The 15,693-nt window shown below is 44.0% G+C and overlaps 1 long non-coding RNA gene across 1 annotated transcript; it reads left to right on the plus strand.

Moving 5' to 3' along the window:
- The first annotated feature begins 14,139 nt into the window (after positions 1 to 14,139).
- LOC136472864 (uncharacterized) lies at positions 14,140 to 15,338 on the plus strand. The gene is made up of 3 exons (XR_010762443.1): positions 14,140 to 14,400; positions 14,695 to 14,816; positions 15,277 to 15,338. It is a non-coding gene; the product is annotated as an uncharacterized lncRNA (long non-coding RNA).
- Positions 15,339 to 15,693: the final 355 nt, after the last annotated feature.

The following is a 15,693-nucleotide window of genomic DNA, read 5'->3' on the forward strand; positions in this document are numbered from 1 at the left end:
GCTACTGACCGAACGCTGCTCAGCAAGTTACCGGACTCTGGGGGTCCAGCGTTCGGTCGATATCAGTAAGGTTCTAGTGAAGGGAAAACGTGATCGGGCGCTGGCCGGCGTCCGGTCAACACTTAACCACTGGAGTTCGGGGTGTACTGACCGGAGCGTCCGGTCAACATGACCGAAGCATCCGATCATCCCGTAGAGGCACTTAACAGTTCGTTTTTTAGTCGGTGTTATAAATACAACCTCCACTCGTGTGTGGGGGTACTTTTGCTCATTCCAACAACTGAGAATCATGTTTGTGAGTGCCAAGAAGAGCAAGGTCCTGGTGAGGTGATTGAGATTTGAGAATACCAAAGAGAGCCCTCATTAGTGAAGATCAAGAGTAGCAAAGTGTGCATCCACCTTCTCATTAGGCTTGTCATGGTCAAGTGAGAGTTCATGCTTGTTACTCTTGGTGATCGCCATCACCTAGATGGATTGGTGGTGATTGGGAGTTTGGTGATCATCCGGCGGAGCTTGTGGGTGACCCAACTCAAGTTGTGAGAGGTTGTGGGTGATTCACCACGACGAAGTGTCGAAGAATCAACCCGTAGAGAGCACTTGATCCTTGCGCAGATCAAGGGGGAGCTACACCCTTGCGCGGGTGCTCCAACGAGGACTAGTGGGGAGTGGCTACTCTCCAATACCTCAGCAAAACATCACCGCGTTCCTTCTCCTCTCTTTACTTTAAGCATTTACTTTGAGCAATTCATTACTTGTCATTTACATTCCTAGAATTGCCATGCTAGAGTAGGATTGAAACTTAGGGTGCTAAAGTTTTATGCGTTAGATCAATAGAAATATTTTCTAGGCACAAGGGGTTAATTGGGCTAACCATAGGTTTTGATTATTGCAAAGAAATTTATAATTAGCCTAATTCACCCCTCTTCTTAGGCATCTTGATCCTTTCAATTGGTATCAGAGCCTCGTGCTCACGTATTTAGGCTTAACCGCCTAGAGCAAGATGTCTCATGGGGATGGACCTCCTCCTATCTTTGAGGGAGATGATTTTCCTTATTGGAAAATTCACATGGAGGCGTATCTAGAAGCTCTAGATGTTGGTATTCTTAGAGCCGCCTCACAAGGCTTCCCAAAACCTCAGGATGCTACTCACCTACAAGGTGATGAGATGAATTACGAGAAGTGGAATGCAAAGGCTCAAAACACCATCTTTAGAGGCCTTTGCAAAGATGTGTTCAATCAGGTGAGGAACCACAAAGACGCCCATGCACTATGGTCGGACGTTTGTGCGCTCCATGAGGGAACTAAGAGTGAGCATGAGAAACGCTATCATCTTATCATGAAAAAGCTCAACTCTTTTGAAATGCTTCCTAAAGAATGTGCTAATGAAATATATTCATGTTTGAATGTTCTTGTAGAGGAAGTCAATGGGCTTGGACTTACTCAAATGCAACCATCCGATGTTGTAAGAAAGATCTTGAGTGTCCTGCCCATTGACAAATATGGGCATATTGTGATCGTGCTACACCAAGGTGATCTTTCCACCACTACACCGACACAAATCTTGGGGAAGATCAATGCTCATGAGATGTACATGCACATCACACCTCAAGATGGCTCATCCTCTACAAAGAAGAAAGAAAAAGATTTAGCATTCAAAGCTAGCCAAGAAAAGGGCAAAGCAAGACTTGAGTATGAGAGCTCAAGTGATGATGAAAGTCTTGCTCTCATGGTGAAGAAGACCGCCAAGATGCTAAAGAAGCTCAATAAGAGTGGCATCAAGTTTGATGGCAAGAAGAAGAAGTTCTTCACTAGCTCTAGAAGGAAGCCAATCTCCGAGATGGATTGCTTTAATTGTGGAGAACTTGGTCAACTAGCACACCAATGCACTAAGCCCAAGAAAGACAAGTTCAAGAACAAATACAAGGGCAAGAAAGATGACTCAAGTAATGAAGAAGAAGAAGAAGAAGAGAAAAAGAAGAACAAGCCATACAAGAAGAGAGATGGCAAGAAGATGGACTTCCACAAGAAGAAGAAGAGTGGAAAGGCATACATTGTCGGTGATTGGCTCACGGATATTGATTCATCTAGTGCCTCATCCGATGATGATAGTGACAATGAGAAGGTGGCCGCAATTGTTATCAACTCTTCATCATCTTTATCACCACCACCGCCATCATCCTCTACACACCTATGCCTTATGGCCAAGGGTGACCACAAGGTATCTAACAATGATGATAGTAGTGATGATGATGAATATGAATCACCTTCTTATGATGACCTTGCTAGATTGTTAAAACAATACACTAAGATCATTATAAAAACTAGAGCTAAAAATGAAAAGCTAGAAGCAAAAAATGACTCTTTTAGCCAAATGTGATATAGCGGAAAAGGCTAGTGTTGAGCTTAAAGAAGCAAATGATGCTATATCATCCAAACTCAAGGAGCTCAAATCTTCTAAGAAAGAGCTTAAAGAAAAACATGATAAACTTGAGAGGACACATAATGAGTTCATCACTAGCCACAACAAGCTAAGAGAAGAATATACCACTCTTAAAGTCAATCATGATAATCTTGTTATTGCTCAAGAATTCTTATCCAATGAGCCACATGATGCTACTAACAATGTTGTTAAGATTGATATAGCTACATCATGTGATGACTTGATTATTGAAAGCATTGAGCAAAGTTCTAGTAGTAAGGGCAAGCAAGTGGTTGAAGCCGATGATTATGATGAGTTTGTCAAGCTCAAGAATGACAATGAAAAGCTCAAGAAAGATCTTGAAGAACTCAAAACCACCAAGTCTATTGTGCTAGAAACTATTGTTCATGATGATGGTTTGATCCTTGAGAATGAGAAGCTCAAAGATGAGAACAAGAAGCTCAAGGAAGAGAAAAACAATGATGCTCTCAAGGAAGAAAACAAGAAGCTCAAGTTGGAGAAAGAGCATCTTAAGATTGGATTGAGCAAGTTCACTAGAGGCAAGCATCTTCAAAGTGAGCTACTAATGAACACTGTCATGAAGATAGATAGAAGTGGCATTGGGTACATGGCAAACAAAGAGAAGAAGGCTCAAGCTCAACAACAACAAAAGACAAAGCCAAAGAAGTGTTTTGAGTGTGGACAAGAAGGCCACTTTGCTCATGAGTATCAAACTCCACCACCACAACCCTAGCCCAAGCATGCTAGACCTTTTGCCTTCAATGCTCACTACATGCTTAGAAATGATTCTAGTAGAAAGATGAAAGTCATGTTCTTAGGCCCTCCCAACAAGAATAGGTCTAAGAAAATTTGGGTTGCAAAGTCACTTATTGAGAAGGTGAAGGGCCCTCAACAAGTTTGGGTTCCTAAAGCTTGATCTCTTGTGTGTAGGTGAACTACAATACCGGTGGAAGTCATTGGGTTATTGATAGTGGTTGCACACAACATATGATCGGTGATCCTCGTATGTTCACCTCACTAGATGAAGAAGTAGATGGACAAGAAAGAATCACATTTGGAGATAACTCAAAGGGCAAGGTCAAAGGATTGGACAAAGTGGCAATATCAAATGATCATTCCATCTCCAATGTGCTATATGTTGCTTCATTGAGTTTCAACTTGCTATCCGTTGGACAATTGTGTGATCTTGGCTTCCAATGCTTGTTTACTGAGAAGGAGGTTGTTGTATCCAAGAAGGATGATGATCATGTGATATTCAAAGGATTTAGATACAACAACCTATATCTAGTGGACTTCACCTCCGAAGATGCAAACTTGAAGACATGCCTATTCACCAAAACAACACTTGGGTGGCTATAGCATAGAAGAGTTGCTCATGTTGGGATGAGCTCACTCAAGAAACTAATGAAGAATGATTTGGTGAGAGGGTTGAAGGATGTGAAGTTTGAGAAGGACAAGCTTTGTAGTGCATGTCAAGCCGGCAAGCAAGTTGCAAATACCCATCCAAGAAAAGCTTTCATGTCAACCGCAAGAGTGCTAGAACTCCTTCATATGGATTTATTTGGACCAACAACATACAAGAGTTTGGGAGGAAATCTTTATTGTCTTGTGATTGTTGATGACTATTCAAGGTATATATGGGTATTCTTCCTTCATGACAAATCTGAAGTTGCATCTTGCTTCAAGAAGTTTGCCAAGAGAGCACAAAATGAATTTGAAGTGAAGCTCAAGAAGATAAGAAGTGACAATGGAAAGGAATTTGACAACACAAACATAGAAGCCTATTGTGATGAAGTTGGAATCAAACATGAGGTCTCCGCAACATATACTCCTCAACAAAATGGTGTAGTTGAGAGGAAGAACCGGACATTGATCACTCTTGCAAGAACAATGCTTGATGAGTACAACACCCCCGAAGCTCTATGGGCGAAAGCTATCAACACCGCATGCTATGCATCAAACCGCCTATTCCTTCAAAAGTTCCTTGGCAAGACACCTTATGAGTTGCTCAATGGGAAGAAGCCGGACGTCTCCTTTAGGATGTTTGGTTGCAAATGCTATATCTACAAGAAGCGACAACACCTAGGAAAGTTTCAAAGACATTGTGATATTGGTTTCCTTGTTGGTTACTCATCAAATTCTAAAGCATATAGAGTATTTAATCATGCAACCGGCTTGGTTGAAGAAACATATGATGTAGAATTTGATGAATCTAACGGCTCCCAAGGAGCACATGAGAATCTTGATGATGTAGGTGATGAACCATTGAGGGAGGCTATGAAGAACATTCCGTTTGGAGACATCAAGCCTAAAGATGATGAAGATGATGTACAAGTGATTGATCCACCTTCTTCGTCAAGTGTGCCACAAGATGGTGATAAGGATGGGAGAGTAGAAAATGAAGATACTCATGTCTCCCATGATCAAATGGTGGTACAAGCACAAGATATTGATGCTCCACAACCTCCTCCTCAAGTGGTCAATAGAAGAAATACACCTCTACTTCAAGATCATCTATAAGATCTGATCATAGGGAGTCCATCAAAGGGTGTAATGACTCGATCACAAAAACTTGCTTCATTTATTGCTCATCACTCTTTTGTCTCTTGCTTTGAGCCTACTAAGGTAGAAGAAGCTTTTCAACATCCAGATTGGATAAATGCAATGCAAGAAGAGTTGAACAACTTCACCTGCAATAAAGTTTGGACTCTTGACGAGCAGCCAAAAGGTGCAAGAGTCATTGGAACAAAGTGGGTGTTCCAAAACAAGCAAGATGATCAAGGTGTTGTTGTGAGGAACAAGGCAAGACTAGTGGCAAAGGGGTTCTCTCAAGTTGAAGGTTTGGATTTTGGAGAGACCTTTGCATCGGTTGCAAGATTAGAAGCCATCCGTATCCTCCTTACATATGCATCACATCATGAAATAAAACTATATCAAATGGATGTGAAAAGTGCATTTTTAAATGGCTTTATTAATGAACTAGTCTATGTTGATCAACCTCCTAGGTTTGAAGACCCTAGATATCCTAATCATGTTTATAGGTTGTCCAAGGCATTATATGGGCTTAAGCAAGCCCCAAGAGCTTGGTATGAGTGCCTTCGGGACTTCCTCATTGAGAAGGGCTTCACAATTGGGAAGGTCGACACCACGCTATTCACCAAGAAGCTTGATGGGCATATCTTCATTTGTCAAGTGTATGTTGATAATATCATCTTTGGATCATCAAATGAAGATTCATTCAAAGAGTTTGGTGAATTGATGTCAAAGGAGTTCGAGATGTCAATGATTGGAGAGTTTACATTCTTTCTTGGTTTTCAAGTCAAGCAAATGAGAGAAGGGATTTTCATCTCTCAAGAGAAATATACTAATGATCTTCTCAAGAGATTCAAGATGGATGAATGTAAGCCAATCAAGACACTAATGCCAACTAATGGACATCTTGACCTAGATGAGGGAGGTAACCCGGTTGATCAAACTCTCTACCGCTCTATGATTGATAGCTTGTTATATTTGACCGCATCTAGGCCCAACATCATGTTTAGTGTGTGTATATGTGCTAGATTTCAAGCTAATCCTAAAGAAACTCATTTAATTGCCGTAAAAAGAATCCTTAGGTATCTTAAGCACACACCAAGCATTGGCCTTTGGTATCCTAAAGGAGCTATATTTGAATTAGTTGGCTATTCCGATTTGGATTATGCCGGTTGCAAAGTTGATAGAAAGAGCACATCCGGAGGGTGCCATTTGCTTGGTAGATCACTTGTGTCTTGGTCCTCCAAGAAACAAAATAGTGTGGCTTTGTCCACCGCCAAAGTGGAATACACTGCCGTGGGTGCTTGTTGTGTACAAATACTCTACATGAAACAAACTTTGCTAGATTATGGTGTAGTTCTAGATAAAGTACCTCTTTTGTGCGATAATGAAAGTACGATAAAACTTGCAAATAATCCGGTTCAACACTCTCGCACAAAGCACATAGATATCCGCCATCACTTTCTTAGAGATCATGTTGCTAAAAATGATATATCACTAGAAGGTGTAAGGACCGAGGATCAATTGGCGGATATCTTCACTAAACCGCTAGATGAGGCAACATTTTGTAGATTGCGGAATGAGCTCAAAGTACTCGATTTTAGTAACTTCACTAAAAATTGAGCTTGTGTTGTCCCTTGCATTGCATTATAAAATACAACATGTTTAATGTTTTGTAATGCATATAGGGCTTGTCTAACATAGTTAAGATAACCGCCGAAAAACATGTGAAGAAGCTTAACCTTGGATCAAACTTGACAAGCAACTAGATTTACTTACAAGTATTGCATTGCATATGCATGAATGTTGTTTTGTCGTTTGTCTTCAAATTGCCCTTTTATTGCCTATTTTCTTAAAAAAATTATAGCCTAAGGCAAAATATTTTGAAAAACTTGAGGGTTTGAGAGAGGTCACTCACATCAGTCCCAATTGGTGTTTATTTGGATCTTATTTGAGTTGGGACTTGATTGGGAATAGGCAGCACGAAGGACTTTGAAGATTTGCTGAAGAAAGAGTGACCGGACGCTGCACCAGACTCTGGAGTCCAGCATCCGGTTAGTTCACAGGAGGTGAACTTGCTGCGAAAGAGTGACCGGACTCTAGCTGCATCCGGTCGGTGTCCACCGGACACATCCGGTCATGATTCCAGAGGATTTGGACCTCTCTAGAATCGATCGGACACTGGGTGGCAGCGTCTGGTCGCTGTCACCAGAGCGTCCGGTCAATAGGATTCATGCGGTTTGCGAACTCTTTCTCTGTTTCCTATTTTGTCACGTGGGGACCCCTTTATAACCATCTAGCCATCGTCCCTTGACCCACATCCGCGCCGTAGTCGAGCCCTAGCTGCCTCCCACACGACCACCGCCGCCGCAGCACCTCTCCGTGCCGCCGCGCCGCCACAACAGCTCCTCGTGCCGCCGCACGCCCCGAGCTCCACGCCGCCCAAGCCCTAGCGCCACCGCATGCCAAGCCCGCACCACCGCAGCCACTCCCGCACGCCACCGCAGCGCCGCCTTGCGCCCTAGTGCCGCCGTGCTGCCCGCAGCACCGCTCACTGCACCACGTCATGCCCTAGCCATGCCCGCACGCCACCGGGCTCCCACCGCAGCAGAGCCACCATGCCTCCATTGCCCTAGCTATCGCCAAGATTCACAACAGTAGCACCACTGTTGGATCTCCAGTGCCGCTGCCGTACCCTAGTGCCGACATTGCTTCCTTGCCGGAGAGCCTCCTACGCTTTGCTAACCCTAATCTTCGATTGCCGACCCAGTGGTTCCCCACGTGCCATTTCTTTTCTTCTCGGATTGCCGGTTCGTCAGGTAGCAAGCCCCATGTTTCAATTTCATACCTAATTGCTTGCTTTCTTAGGGTTTCACATCTCTAGATGAATAATTAAGATTATTTGTATATCCTATCTATTCCATCATGCGGCGAGTCGGTTCCGTTGAGGTGTCAGTGGCAGTTGTCAGTCAACTCGGGGCCAAGCTCGTGAGTACAGAATGAGGCCAAGCCTCGAAAGTGACAGTTGATCTTTGTTAGCGGCAGTTGATTCATCTCAGATCCTTTAGATGACTCATACGAAGAATGTTGGGGGTGGTCCCGGTGACGAGGATTCGAGGCCCCTGCCTCGCCAGCCTATAGAACCAAAAGGCAAGGCGACCAAGAAATTGGTAGTAAGGAAGCACAAGTATCCAGATGCAGATACAGCGAGAGCCGCCGTAGTTGCTGAGGCCGCAGAGCGTGCCGAGAGAGGAGGCACTGGCAGTGGAGTCTGAATTGCTGATCAGCTTTCACCAGAGGCGAGGGCTTCACTTGAGTGAGTTGAGCGCCTTCATGGTGGTCCAGCTGGGACCCTCATGATTGGAGGATGGCGTGTTGCAATTGACAAGGTTCAGCCTCAGGGGGAGCCATAGCAGTAGCCTCAGCCTGCACAGTAGACACAGGTGGCACAGCCTGCACAGCAGACTCAGGAGGGTGAGCAGGCTGAGTAGGCCGAGGAGACAGAGCCGGCACCACAGCCACAGTTACGTCGCTCTAGTCATACTCGTGCTCTAGTCACACCGAGGGCAGACACTCAGAGGAGGGGTTCTCGTCCACCGCCTCAACCACATGGTCCGCCTCCAGTGACCCATCTTGACCTGAGGGCCGCCATGGCCAAGCAGGTGCAGCAGCTGAGGTTCATGGACTTTGAGGTGTGGTTTCCACCCAGGAGGGATGAGAGAGCATCAGAGGGATTCTATACACCCTTGCAGGGGGATTTCTATAATGCCTATCTCAACAGTGGAGCAGTCTTCAGATCATAGAGGGTGTACAATATTGAGTCTATAGTAGCAGCTGCTGGAGAGCACATTCGCCCGTATCTATCCTATTTACCAGGGCTGACAGATCTTATCAGATGGACAGGGCTGTATGTTCCATCTTGGGTTCAATAGTTCTATGCTACACTCTGGATTGACCCTCAGCACAGGTTCATACACTTTACATTTGAAGGCAGAGACTACCGGTTGACGAGCACTAGGGTCAGGGAGATTCTCAGGCTTCAGGAGCAGCCAGTCAGGCTCCATGAGGTGTGCTATGGATAGACCGCACCCCCTAGATGCCCTCATGGTAGTATGGTACATCCTACGGACTTGGTTCGTCACTGTTTCACAGAGCCCTTTGGCGAGGGGTCACGGAGGAACCCTAGTGATCTTACTCCCACTGCTCATGTGATTGAGGCTATCATGAGGACTTTACTTTCGAGGATGGGATATAGAGAGGGATTGACTCGTATACAGCTCTGGCTTCTCAACTCTCTGATGCAACAGACAGTTTTTGATATTTGGGATCTTCTTCTATCAGAGATGGAGGATACTATAGCTGAGGGCTTTAGAGGTCATAGGCAGCTACCCTATGCTCACTGGATCACATTCCTTATCCACAAAGCAGTTACAGTTAGGTCACCTGAGATGCCAGCTGAGTACAGTGGTGCCACTACAGAGTTTCCTACTTATAACCTGACTCAGATGCTCTGCCACAGTACACCACAGGCACCTAGCCAGCCGCGCCATCGCCTAGAGGTGCTAGAGACTGCAGCCTAGTAGGATGATATCATTAGGGGTATTGCAACTATAGAGGAGGAGCAGCTTGCTTAGCAGGAGGGGATGGTCACAAGCGAGCCCAGTGATAGTTCTGATGATGACTACCAGCCCATTCCTTAGATGCCTCCACGACGACATGATGTTGAGGCTGGTAGCTCTAGTTCAGCACCACCTGCCCCATAGATAGATCCCGCTCTTCTTGCTATACTTGAGCAGATGAGGTAGGACCAGGCACGATAGGCTCAGGAGACAGTTGCTACATTTGCTCAGTTCTAGACTCAGCAGGACGAGTTCCAGCGACAGCAGCTATCTATTCAGCAGTAGACATAGGCTCTATAGCAGCAACAGCAGGCCATGCATCAGCAGCAGATCCTCATGCAGCAGCAGCTTCTCGGATTCATGCAGCATGTAGTGACAGCGATTGGGGCCCCACCGCCATAGGCTTCGCCCTAGCTTGGTTAGCCTGCCACCACTTCGATGACTCTAGCATTACAGCCCAGTGGGCTTCAGAGTCAAGGACAGCCACCAGCACAGTATGCTTCATCGACAGAGTAGGTGTCCCAATGGTTCGCTTTGCCAGTGGTAGCCCCACAGTTCACACCACTTTAGACGGGCTTCACACAGGCACAGACGTCGTCGCTGCTAGTGCTAGACACTTCAGTCTCTAGGAGTCTTGGAGCTTCCTTCAGTGAGTTGACAGGGTAGCCCACTACTCCATACCTGCATGTTCTAGGTCCTTCTATGGCTACACCTATCACAACGACTACAGAGATGCTCCCCTCCTCAGTGGCATCATCAGAGCCGACTGCTTCAGTTATACCAGCATAGCCTACAGCAGCATCAGTTCCTGATCCGACCTAGACTGCTTCAGCATCACTACTAGCTATAGAGGGTCAGACAGCTCAGAGCTCAGGATCAGATGATGATGGCACACAGTTCCACCTCGCTCCTCGTACCTCAGCGTCCGGCTCGTCCGCTGTAGCCCCACCGACTGACCCGTAGGTTTTGGTGTTTGACGCCAAAGGGGGAGAGGGTTCGAGTATGTTAGCCTTAGGGGGAGCGACATATCTAGGGGAGCTTAGTTATTATATTAGCTTATCTATTACATTTGGAGTTTTTATGTGTGTGATACATTATGCATTCATGTTTACTACTATATTTATGTGACAGTGATATCTACGTGATCGTTATATATGACATGTGTGCTCTCTACTGTGAATTATTTATATGTCATATCTCTTGTGCTATGCTCATTTGCCTTTGCTTCCGTGTTTTACTCCGATGCAAATGAGCTTCATTACTTGTACTCATGCTTATTTCATATCTTTTGAGTACATCTTGTTGGCTTAGGTCATGTAAGCTTGTCTAACACTTTTGTTCTTATTGTCAAAAGCTTATATGAATCAAGCATGTTAAAAACCTCATCTCTTTCATATACTCGAGGTAGTATTGTCATCAATCACCAAAAAGGGGAAGATTGAAAGCATCTAGGCCCCTAGTTGGGTTTTGGTGATTAATGACAATACGTGATTACTGTGACTAACGTGTGTTTTGCAGAAACAATTAAGTTAGGTCACGGTAATGGAGATCGAATGGGCAATCAAGGTTGTCATGCCCCTACGATGGAAATCATTTCGGTTTTCAAAGGATGGATGACAAGGTTAAGGATTGACTAGTTCTAAGTGTCGATTAGAGTTGGAGAGACACTTAGAGTAGTTTAGGACTTTGTTTTTCCTTTGGCCATACTATTAAGGGGGTATGAATGGGTAGCTTGACCTAGGTGAGTCTAGTGAGTTAGGTGTGGTGCACACTTGTTAAAACTAGCACTAGGTAGCTCCATAACAACCCTTTGATCCAATGGAGCAAACTTCATTCACATATGATCGAGAGTTGGAAGTGAATGGAGAGTCAAATACTGACCAGATGCTAGCTTAGGGTCCGATCAGTTCATTTGACCAAGGTGAAAGCGTCTGGAAGTGACCGGACGCTGCGAGGTCAAGTCACCAGACGCTGAGGGCCAACGTCCGATCGACTCCAGTAAGGTCCTAGAGAGGGAGAATCCTGATCGGACGCATCCGGTCAATGCTGACCGGACGCTGATCAGGTTCTGGCTATTGACCGAACGCTGCTCAATAAGTGACCGGACTCTGGGGGTCCAGCGTCCGGTCGACATCAGTAAGGTTCCAGTGATGGGAAAACGTGACCGAACGTGTCCGGTCAGTGCTGACCGGACGCTGGCCGGCGTCGGGTCAACGCTTAACCACTAGAGTTCGGGGTGTACTGACCGGAGCGTCCGGTCACCCCGTAGAGGCACTTAACTGTTCGTTTTTCAGCCGGTGTTATAAATACAACATCCACTCATGTGTGGGGGTACTTTTGCTCATTCCAATAGCTGAGAATCATGTTTGTGAGTGCTAAGAAGAGCAAGGTCCTAGTGAGGTGATTGAGATTTGAGAATCCCAAAGAGAGCCCTCATTAGTGAAGATCAAGAGTAGCAAAGTATGCATCCACCTTCTCATTAGGCTTGTCGTGGTCAAGTGAGAGTTCGTGCTTATTACTCTTGGTGATCGCCATCACCTAGACGGCTTGGTGGTGATTGGGAGTTTGGTAATCATCCGGCGGAGCTTGTGGGTGACCCAACTCAAGTTGTGAGCGGTTGTGGGTGATTCACCGCGACGAAGTGTCGAAGAATCAACCCGTAGAGAGCACTTGATCCTTGTGCGGATCAAGAGGGAGCTACACCCTTGCGCGGGTGCTCCAACGAGGACTAGTGGGGAGTGGCGACTCTCCGATACCTCGGTAAAACATCGCCGCGTTCCTTCTCCTCTCTTTACTTTAAGCATTTACTTTGAGCAATTCATTACTTGTCATTTACATTCCTAGAATTACCATGCTAGAGTAGGATTGAAACTTAGAGTGCTAAACTTTTGTACGTTAGATCAATAGAAACACTTTCTAGGCACAAGGGGTTAATTGGGCTAACCATAGGTTTTGATTATTACAAAGAAATTTATAATTAGCCCAATTCACCTCCCTCTTGGACATCTTGATCCTTTCATTAACAAAAGCTCTTCTCCACAAACCGCGGCTGTAAGAACAAGCAGTGCATGTGCCAACCGGGCTGAGACGAGGCATGTGACTGCACGAGACGACCGACATGCATCATGGCAAGGACACGGGCAGCAGCAGAGCGAGAGAGGGAGATAGAGAGAGCAGTAAGTGGCAAGACCAGCAGAGGGAGGGAAAGCGAGTAGCCGGCAAGGCCAGCAGGCTCGGTCCTATCTCATAACGCACGCGTCGTACCGATGAGGTCGGTGAGATGAGTGGCCAGCAGCACTTTCGTTATTATTTTTAAACTAACAAACATCACATTGACACTCGAACAAGCACACCAACATATTCCCGATGTTCATATCTTACCGATGATATGATTTTTCCTGTTTATATTTTATATTATTTTAGTTTCCAAAAGTTCATTTTCTAAGACAACTTTATGCATTTACAAGCATAACTAAAGCTCTAAGGTTTTATTATTTAGCAAATTTTATTTTCAACAAATTTTGTTTATAAAAATTGTTTTTAATGCTTAACCAAATAAACAAGTCATTCACTATTTATTTGCTATCAAGCATTTTTAAACACTTTCTTCATATTTTTTCCAAAACAAGCCCTAAACAACTTTTGTCCACAAGATTATTTAAAAGTTGCTAAGCACCGGGACAAGTTGACTAGCGACACTTATTTATTTATTTTATTTATGAAAGCGAGTCACACAAGATTCGTTTATAATTCCACGTGTGCTCCAAACTTTTAAACCCGAAAACTTGTTTTGCTAATTACTCTTAGGTATTAACCTAAGTGCTAAATAAGCTTGAAACACCAGATGTGTTACACAATGTTTGAGTTCCGTAAGCTGCTCGTGGAGAAATCATCCATCCATATCTGCATCGTCCATCAACCTGGAGGTTTGTGATTTCCTTAGGCTACTATTAATTCACCATATATCATATGTTTGCTTTTGGGGGTTTGTGTTGCTGATAAGTCCATGGCACAACGAATCGTTCCTGCTATTTTCATTTTTTTAATAACGATTCACCAGGTTCCTTCACATTGATTCATCTTGATTTAGGTAGCTCTAAGCCTCTAGCTTTGCTGTGTGTTCATGGTTTCATAAAGTTTGTGGATATAGTGTGAAACCAAAGTCAGTGCTTGTTTCATCTTATAATAGTAACTGCTTGGATTCAGATTATCGTAAACTTTGGTTCTGTACCAAATGAACATCAGGCTGTCTTATGGTATTTTGCCAAATAAATTATGTGTTTAGGTACGACTAGGCTAGATCATTGTCTATTAAAATCTGTAGTCATCTTTTACCATTCCTGTGCATGGTATTTGGTATATCCATTTTTCAGAACAACGTCCTGTTAGTAAAGCCATATCATGGGACTACATTCAATTTTGATCCCTTGTATTGAAATTATGTGGACATTGTTCAATCCTAATTTTCTTTCACAACAAATGCAGGAAATTGGTGCATCTGAACAACTCACAGCTCTTCTTCTATAGACTTTACCACCCAATCATCAGGCTCCCTGCTGGACATAGCACACTATTGTAACTTCTATTAATTTTGTAGTGAATGCAGGTAGCGTTTCCTAATTAGCATAAATCTCTATTCATTCATGTAACTCAGGGACATCAAGCACACTATTCTGGCATGCTGGCAGTGGATCCACGAGGGATGATGTGGCCTCCCGAGTCCTGACATGCATGAACTGCAGCCTTGGTGTTGGATTTGTGACGATGAAGCTTCTTCCTTGAGCAGTGCTTGACCGATCCACAAAGCAGGTATGACAGAGATTATATTGCAGTGCTATATTTTCCCCATGCTTCTTCAAACTATATTGCAATGCCATATTTGCAATAACCTAATAATTTAGTTACAGCTTTCCAAAGCTTATCCAATAATCGAATAGTTCAAAGCTTCAGTTAAATTATATATTATTATATATAGCTCTGAATTAATCAGTGAGGACCCCATCAGTTCAAATGCCTGATGTTACCTTTTACTAACTTCTTTGGAGTTTTTACTTTCAGACAAGAAATATATATACACACATAAGCTGCTTGTGTTGGTGATAGGTGGATATGCCAAGGTCAAGATGGACGTGATGAAGCCCTGGATTGACAAGCGGGTCACTGAGCTCCTTGGGTTCTAGGACGAGGTTCTCATCAACTTCATCTATGGCCTCCTCGAGGAGAAGGTATTTATTCAAGTCCAGCAATGTTGCTTGTTTATATTGTCCTTGTTGAATTGTGTTTGCATATTCATCAAATTTTATTGAATCTGGTTCTCTGAAAAGCAGGGTATCAAATTTGATTGAATTTGGTTCTTTAAAAAGATAACAAACCTGGTACACGTAGGGCATGCCAAGATACGGCTGATTTAGTCTAATCAGCTTGACTACTATAGCTCAGAAACTACAGAGCAACCATTTGTGGTCGAGCTTACTGAAAAGATGCAGCTTTGTATTATGTTTTAGTTCAGGAGTCCAATGTTGCTCAGCCGTAGAATTGGATTTTTGTTAATGTTATCTGAAGTCAGGTACAAGCCAAGTGTAGATAGCTGTATTGTTTCTTCTATTTTTTAACATTAATTTGCCTGTATCAAAGATGGTAGATTATGGCAATGAGGTGTGTTATGCCTTTGTTTTTTAACGACAGGAAGCGGAAGGAAAGAAGATTTAGATCCAACTGACATGGTTCATGGAGAAGAACATAGTGAAAGTTCATGGAGGAGCTCTGGAGCCTCGTCGGTGCACAGCAGAATGCCAGTGGGGTGCCTCAACAGTTTCTGGATGAAAAGGAGGCTGAGATTTTTTTTAAAAAATTATCCTTTTTTGTCTTGGAGAAACTAAACTTTGAAACTATGGGCGTGTTAGCTGGTTTTACTAGCCGGCTGAACACCCTCACAGAACACTATTCATCAACCAGCCGCTACAGTGTTTCTCTCTCACAAAACCAGCCAGTTTCAGCCAAGTTTCAGACCAGCGAACGGGGTATATGTAGTGTGTTTGTCAAAGTTCGACGCCTTTACTATATTGGTTTAGATTAGTTATTATTTCCACTGTATTATTGCTC

This window comes from Miscanthus floridulus, chromosome 8 (genome assembly GCF_019320115.1).
Source record: "Miscanthus floridulus cultivar M001 chromosome 8, ASM1932011v1, whole genome shotgun sequence".
NCBI classification, from domain to species: domain Eukaryota; kingdom Viridiplantae; phylum Streptophyta; class Magnoliopsida; order Poales; family Poaceae; genus Miscanthus; species Miscanthus floridulus.